The following is an 8,815-nucleotide window of genomic DNA, read 5'->3' as shown; positions in this document are numbered from 1 at the left end:
GGACAACTGAAAACTGATTAGTTCTCCGAGACTCAATTCAGCCCATGCTCTTTCTCAGGCATCTGAAGTCTGGTTGTAGTTTGCTCAGAAATGTGTGTACTCATTGTGTGCAGAGGGATTTTTATATCAACTGGCATCTTCTCTTTTTGTTTAATGACTAGAAACCAAACCATGTTAAAGACTGGAAGAAATTAGCAACTGTTTAACATCTGAAGACAAAAGAGTTTATATCTGGGGGAAATGAAAGAATTATTCCTGGGGTCGCTCTTTCTCCTTTAACTTCCCTGTTCATTGCTAGAGGTGTCATGGTTAGTTAACAAGAGGAATTTATCAAGGTAGACCTGATACGTTACATGATCTCCACCATGTATAACTCAGCACCATGGCAGTATGATTCATGAGTTTTTCATTTAGCTTTGGAGAATGTTCCATTTGTCATTTGCAGTATTTTCATGGGTTTCCTCCAGAAGTTTATTCCGCAGATGGGCAATAAGACGTGTGACAGACTTGAAGAGAATGCTGCCAGCAAGAATTACCCAAACTATATCCTCTGGGGACTGACCATAAGCTCATATCTGCAAGGAATAGAATTCTGGAGTGACTGGCCCACTGAAGAGTCCCATAAACCACGCGAGAAGATGGGGGAAAGTGACAGTTGGTGGGAAAATACTCCCATTTTGCTGAGATTAAGTCTGACCTGATAGATGCTTTCAGTCTGCATGTGAATAAAAGCTGGTTCTGTTTTGCTGCAGGCCTTAAAAAGGTAAGGGACAAGAGAGTTAAAAGTAATCATAAAAAGCCAGTTCCCAAGCACAGTAATTATGCAGTTCTAAGAATTATGACTCAATTATCATTCCCCTTGCTATACAAAGACAAAACCTTCAAGATTCGACTAATTTGGATGCCTGTAGGAAATGATGGTTTCTGAGTTACTATAGAAAGCAGCAGCTGAAATTTTGCTTGCTAAAAAACTGGTGTGAGGTAGGGTTGCTCCCAGTGGTGTTCTCTCAGTTAAAATGTGTCTGCATTTTCTGTTACTCATGTCTGATGTTTGCTTAACAAGTTGACTCTAACCAACAATGGGCCCAGCCTTATTACAATGAGTCTATCCTTAAGGTACTTTTTTTCCTGCAGCATAACCCAGAATCTTCATTTTTAAGTTTTATTATTTTTGTTTTATAAAAATAATAACTGCAGAATAACACAAATTTATTAAGGCATACAATTCCTAAGCGCAGTGTTCAGTATACTTTACACATGTACTGCATTTGAAATATCCTAGAAATTTCCCTCATGCCCCTCTTAGTCATTACCTCTGCAAAGATAACCACTACCACTATTCTCACTTCCTTCATAAAAGATTCCTTTTGCTTATTCCTGAATCTGCATTTTGAATAAGAACCCCAAGGGATTCTTATGTACCTTAGAGTTTGAGAAACACCGACTTGAGGTTTTGAACATAAAGTGAAATAGAAATCTCTGATCCAGGTCCTTTAAATAAAACAAAGCACAAAATCCATGTGTTTAGATTGATCTATAGTGTGGTGATCACAAATCAATATCTTCAATTTCATCATGAAAGCTCCGCAAGGAAGTAAAATACAGCTTTGTGCCTGTACTAATATTGATGCCAAATATCAGAGACGTTCACCTGAAGCCAGGCACCTGCAAATTCCTATTATCATAAACAGACCATGATGCTCCCTGGTCTCAGAGTACACTTCATTTGCATAGGCAGGAAATTCAGATTCAGGTCATGTTTTTCCCCTGTCAGCTGTGGTTTATTTTCCTTACCCATTCTAAATCTGTCATTTTCAGTCTCATGTGTAAACTTTATGGTTTACTGTACTGTAATTTTAATATTGAATGCAATCTTACCAGGTTGTAGGAGGTGGCACACCTTTCAGTGAATCCAAATAAAGCTATAAATATTAAGATAGGAACCCTCCACATCCACTCTTTATGGTTTACAAAATCTTATTTTGGGTTGAAAAAGAAAATAATATTTTGCTTTTCTTTGGTCATCTTTCCCTATCCCTTTAGTAATATCTTATAATACTATATGATTCTTTTGACTTTCTGGGCCAGCTTCTGATGGCCTGCTTGCCTGATAGTCTATTCATCTCTTCTTGGCTAGCAGTGACTACTCAAATGCATTTAAATCTAGAGCTTGGGAGAGCATCACTTTAAATCAATATTTTCTAAGGAAATAGGCATTTGAACAAGGCTACATTAAATTTCTTTCATCTCTCATGTGGCTTGCAATAGGTCCAGCCACTCCCCAGAACATCTGAGGTGTGATGATGTTTGATAATGTTTGTCAATGTCTACAGGTGATTATCCAAATATTTTCATTGCTTGTAGTCCTCATTACCATTCTCTACAAAGGAGGTACAACTTCCATGGATATCGGTGGCTAGATTTAAGAAGATTCACCAAATCCTATCAAAGTTTACTCTCACTCTAACTGACTCCAACAGTCTTTATGATTCATGCAAATGCAATAAGTCAGATCATGGAATCTGTGCTGTCATAATGACAAAGAGTAAAAATTTTGCACCAAAAATTTACATTTTGTTCTTACCAAGTAAATATTGTAAAGCAAAACCATGACTTATGAAGAGAGGAAATGAATAATGTTAATACCTATATTATATATTCACATGGGGTACCTGTATATCTATATAGGTATTTCTAGTTACTTTTGAACAGCATTATTCACATCATGATGCATGAAGTGAACTTGTTTTGCTGTTAATTACACCAGCTTTTTCTTCAGTAGCACTAGGCTAAATGAAGCAAGTTAGTATCAACACTTCTTTAAAAAAGAAAAGTGACATATTTTCTTATGTAAAAATAATACAGATGTATTATAAATTATAGACTGCAGAAAAGTAGAAAGAAGTGGTGGGGGGCGGGAAGTACTTGTTTTTACCATGCCAACAACCATTGCCATTGTGATATATTTCCTTGTAAGCTTTTCCTGCCTGTAATTTTGACTCTGTTGTGATCACTTAGTAGTCTATTTATTTCATTTGCTATTATCGTGATACTCCACATTACTGAAACACAATTATAAACACAATTGTTTATAAACACAATTTTTAACAGTTAAATGCTTTACTTTGTGAATATAATATAGTTATTTATCATTTGTCTAATGTTGAGCAATTAGCCTGTTTCAAATTTTTAACCACTTAAAGTAAAACTATGATGAACATCTTTGCTGATAAGACCTTATATTTATTATTATTTCCTTTAGATGGATCTTCTGAAGAATTAATGCAGGTCAAAGGGAATTATCTTTAGAGTACCTACTATGCATTTTCCCCCCCAAAGAATTCCACCAAATAACACATTTGTCAACGATGCATTCTTTCTGTTTCTACTATTGATCAATCCTTAAACCCCAACCTTTAGCAAGCTCCTGTTTAGAACCTTTATAAATTAGTTATACCCTCCTTAATGGCCAGGCTCATCTAACAAAGCAACCTGATGGAGGGGGAAGAAAAAAAAAGAGGGGCACCCAGGTGGCTCAGTCGGTTAAGCATCTGACTTCAGCTCGGGTCAGGATCTCATGGTCCATGGGTTTGAGCCCCACCTCAGGCTCTGTGCTGACAGCTCAGAGCCTGGAGCCTGCTTTGGATTCTGTGTCTCACTCACTCTCTGCTTCTCCCCTGCTCATGCTCTGTCTCTCTTTGTCTCAAAAATAAATAAAACATTTTTAAAAATTTAAAAAAGAATGAATAAACATTAAAAAAACTTTTTTAAAAAAAAGGAAAAAAGGGAAAGAAAGAAGGAAGGAAAGAAAAGAAAAAGAAAAGGGGGAAGAAAAGCAGACTGAAAGTGAATGAAGGGGAAAGGCATGCAGGAAGACAAGACTTATCTTTATTTTTTAAGTTTATTTATTTATTTTGAGAGAGAGCACAAAGGGGGTAGGAGCAGGGGGCGGGGGAGGGAGAGAGGGAGAATTCCAAGCAGGCTCTGCACAGTCATAGCCCAGAGCCCAATGCAGGGCTTGAACTCATGAACCAAACCATGAGATCATGAACTGACCCAAAAATCAAGAGATGGACACTCAACTGAATGAGCCACCAAGGAGCCCCAGAAGGAAGGACTTTTATAAAGGAACCTGAATCTGCAGTTTCCCCAGTCCAAAAGATAGTCCTTTACACTAGGTAGTTCTTCACCTCCTTCTTTTGATTCATGACTAGAGACTTAACTTATGCATACAACAGGTTCCAAATCTCAAAACCCTAAGCTTACAAAAACAGAAATAGATTTAAAATTAGCTCTCTTGTCCTTTTGCCAGGCCATATGAGCTTTAGCACACAGCATCTCATTTGACTCTCCAGTTAATTCTTGTGAAATAAATATTATTACCCCAAGTTTACAAATGAAAAAACAAACTCAGAGGCATTGAGTGTCTTCTCCCATGTCAGCTAGTAAGTTGTAAGGCCAGTGTTCACGTCCAGGTTTTGTGACTCCCATTTTACTTTGGTTCAAGGTTTCTATGACTTCTTGATTTCTATTCACTTATTTGATTTCTCATGCCGGCAGTGCCCTGGCACTCTTGGATTTTGCCTGGACTTTGCTTCTTTGGTCTGGGCTTCTTGCCTAGTTCCTTCAACTCACTACTGCCCACGTCTCAATCTGTCAATCTGCCAACTTTGTTTAACTGAATTGTGTTCATTTAAGAAAACTTCCTTTGGTGTATTTTAGACAATGAGGAGACTTTATTAGAATATGTAGTAGATATATTTCTCCTTAAATGTAACCACTGCTTCCTTGTTCACTTAAAGGTCTGATATATTCCTCTGCCAATAGTCTCTTGTGTGCCTATATCACCACGCTTGGTACAGGAGAGCAGGTGTTCTTCCTGTAAATTCCCCATATTGATCCAGTTGCTATCCCATTGTGGAAAACACTACTAATTGTTTGTCGACCTCATGTCATGTTCCTGGAAACATAGAGTCCCTTTCCCATATGACTGAGTTCTGGCCATTAGAATGTGAGTGAAAGTCCTATGTGCCACTTCCAGGCCTGGAAAAGTCTTGCATGTGTATTCAATTCTTCACACTCATTTTCCCCCCACTGGCTTGAAGCAGACCTTTGAAGCCACATGTTGAACATGGTAGAGCTACAGAAAAAAAGAACCTGGGTTCCCGAATCATCGCCTGAAAGAGAGCCAGCTACCAACAAGGAAAACCCCTTTAGGACTTTACAAGAACAAGAACTTCTTTCTTGCTTGTCCCATTATACAGTTTGGGGTTTATATGGTTCACCAGTTAGCCTACTCTAACAAGTACAGCCATGAACATCTTTGTAGTTGCTAATTAAGGAGAACCTCTTTAGTGTTGTGGTTTGACTAGACAGCAGAATTAAAGATATTCATTTTTTTTCTTTTTTAAATTATATTAATTCAAATTCAAGTTTGTTAACATACAGTGTAGTATTGATTTCAGGAGTAGAATTTATAATTCATCACTTACATATAACACCCAGTGATCATCCCAACAGGTGCTCTCAATGCCCATCACCACTTTAGCCCATCCCCCCCCACCTTCCCTCCAGCAACCCTCAGTTTGCTCTCTGTATTTGAGTCTCTTATGGTTTGCCTCCCTCTCTGTTTTTATCTTATTTTTCCTTCCCTTCCCCGTGTTCATATGTTTTGTTTCTTAAATTCCACATATAGTGATATCATATATGTCTTTCTCTGCCAGACTTTTTTGCTTAGCATAATACCCTCCAGTTCACCATCCATGTTGTTGCAAATGGCAAGATTTCATTTTTAAATGGTAATTTTCAAAAGGAGTTTGTGTATGTGAGTGTGCATGTTTGTGTGTGTATATCAACTACATTTGAGGAGATAGAACTCTTACAGTTCCTTCAAGCTTTTAATCTATAAAACAAAGGGAAGAGAAAAAAGAAAGGAGGGAGGAAGGAAGAGGGGAGAGGGAAGCAGGAAGGAAAAGAAAGAAGGGAAGAAAAGAGAGAGTAGAGAAAGGCCAATATCCTTGATAAACATAGATGCAAAAAACCTCAACAAAATACTAGCAAACCACATTCGCAATGCATTAAAAGAAGCATACACCATGATTAAGTGGCATTTTTAGATTTATTTATCTCACCAGTTGGTCTGCCCTCCTGAGAACAACCGTGAACATTTTTGCATAGCAACATCACTGAGTGAAAACACCTCACAAGTCAAAATTAACTACCAAAAGATATTCACCAAAGTAATCCCACCATCACTTTAGCTGAGTTGTGGGAACAAACCCTCATGGTTCTGGATAAATGAAAAATTCATTTAAAATGTAATTTTAGTTTCTAAGTTACAGCCCAACTCCAAGCTTCGTATTTCTAGCAGCCTGTACCTTTGATCCTCTTCAGTTACCCTGTTTCCAGGGTCACATCCTGAACAACCATCACCTGAAACAACTTAAATATCCCGCTGATAACAGCCCTCCTCATTCCAGAAATCTCACTCCATTGCTTCTGATACATGTGATCTTTAAGCTCACTGAAGTTTCTGATGCTCTGGCCACCTCTACTTTCTCACAGGCCATCATCTACTCCCCCACCCCAGTCCGACACCTCCCTGTGTGAATTCCTTCTGATCCAGCCAAGACTTCATGGCACATTGTTTCAAAAACTTTCTCATCAGAATTACTTCCCTCTGTGCCAGCTCTGCTAATTGAAGACCCTTCTCAGACCTATCACTTGCTCTCTGTTCCTGTGCCCAGACTCCTGGAGATACAAAGAATATCATGCTGCCTGTCACCTCAGCTGACCTCCCCAGGCCACTGAGTCACGCTTTGGTTAGCCCTCTTTCCTATTCCCTTCAGTGGCTGTCCCTAATGTCCATCACTCTCTCCAGGCAGCATATCCCATCCCCAACCCCTTCTCCTTCAGCAGGTAATTCCTCACAGTTTACAGGGGGAAGAAAAGGAAAAAAAAGTGTCAATCAGGAAAGATCTTTCTCACCCTCCTTTCTCCATAGAAATATGCTTAGCCATAATTGTGCCATCTTTTTCTCATGTCCTAAAGGAAGAAAACTTCTCCCTAAGCCTCACTCCTCCATCTGTTTTTCTGTTCCTTAGATCCTATTTGCTCTTTGTTACTTAAGGTCTTTATACTACCAATGATCTCATCTCTTTCCTGCATCACCAACTTCCTCTCAACTGGATCCCTCCCTCAGCACCATATAAATATGTTCACCTTTCTCACATTTAATGAAGAGCCTACCTTTGACCTATCCTTACTCCTTCCTTCTCAAGTACTCTGCCTGTAAAAGTTGTTTGTACTTTTTTAGCATCCCTCAACCTTTGGCAGCTTGCTACTACTTCAACCACACCTTGAGATTATTCTAGTGAGGATCATTTCAATGGCTTCCAAGTTTCTAAACTTAAAGCCTCGGGTTTTGTTCTCTTACTTGGCCTCCCTGCAGTATTTGATGCTCCTGGTCTATCCCACCTTTTTAAGTATTTTCTCCTGGCTCTAGAATAACATTCTCCCTTGTTCCTCCTTTTACCTTTCTCACCAGTCTTTTTCAGTCTGCTTCCTGGACTCTTCTTCCTATACATATCCAAAAAATATTTAAAAACGTATTACTGGCATCCCAGTGAACTTCTGGCCTGAGCTCAATATATCAAGGCTCCGATGTGGCAATATTTTGTAGGTTGTGGCTGCCAGCACAGGCCTGTGGGCTTTAACAGTCTACACACACCATGATCATGAAGTTTGGTGGCAACGTCAGTTTACACCAAGTCATATATGGTGCTATCAGTTTCCCTGAGGAGGAGGAAGGGGCCCTCACTCCCGCACCAGAGAGCAATTAAATTTGGGAAAGTGTACACTTTCACATATCTCAGGAAATAAGCATTCCCTAGCCGTGTGAATGGCCTGGTTTTCTTTCCTCATAAAGCATTGTGCACTTGTACATGAAGCTGGTAAACATTTTGATCAGTAAGCAAGATGCCTATAAAATTGGTGACTGGTTGCTCTGAGAAGCTAGAATACTTCCTGTGCTTCCACAGACTCCTCCCTACCACCTAGATGACACACACAACCAACGAGCACCAGAGCTCCTGAGAGACCATAATGACCAAAGCTGACATCTGTTCCTTTGCCATTACTCTCTGGCAAGTGACCATCAAGGAGATGCCTCACTCAGGAGACCTGTACACTGTGATGGCCTATAATCTTCATCCATCTCTCTCAGCAGCCTCTCTTCACTGATTCTGTCTCTGGGAAAAGGCTTGGGAAGATCATCTAATGCTACTGGATGGCCAGTGCTTTCCAGCAGCCAAGTGCGGCACTTATGGTTGACTTTAACTCTTCAAAAACTAAATTTGGGGGTTCCCGGCTCGTTCAGTCGATAGAGTGTGTAACTCTTGATCTCAGGTTTGCAAGTTCAAGCTCCATGCGGAGTGTGAAACCTACTTAAAAAAATTGTTTTTAATTAAAAGCTGAATTTGGCTGACTCTAAACTGTATCAAGATAAGCTTTTGACTTTGTTTCTATTTATTTTCAAAGAAGTGAATATGTAGAAAGAAACATTGATACGAGAGATTTTTAGAAAATAAGGTACTAAGATGTAGAGAAAAATTTCCGAATTCTTGGAAACTTTATCATTTGTGATTCTACTTCCTCAAGGGAAAATTGTTTTTAAGTGGCCTTTAATTGAATTAGAAAATGAAGCCTATACCATATATATAACTTGTATGTAATTCCTATGATATGATTTATAAAGTATCTCAAGGCTTTTATTTCATCAGATAATGAGGGTGGAAGACAGACTGAGTGGGCTTAC

General features: G+C 39.0%; 1 pseudogene; it reads left to right on the top strand.

The window, feature by feature from the left end:
- The first annotated feature begins 482 nt into the window (after positions 1–482).
- On the top strand, positions 483–8,512 carry LOC121030056 (proto-oncogene serine/threonine-protein kinase mos-like; annotated as a pseudogene).
- Positions 8,513–8,815: the final 303 nt, after the last annotated feature.

This window comes from Herpailurus yagouaroundi, unplaced genomic scaffold (genome assembly GCF_014898765.1).
Source record: "Herpailurus yagouaroundi ecotype Mexico unplaced genomic scaffold, PumYag 139, whole genome shotgun sequence".
Lineage (NCBI taxonomy): Eukaryota > Metazoa > Chordata > Mammalia > Carnivora > Felidae > Herpailurus > Herpailurus yagouaroundi.
This window is presented reverse-complemented; position numbering and strand designations above follow the sequence as displayed.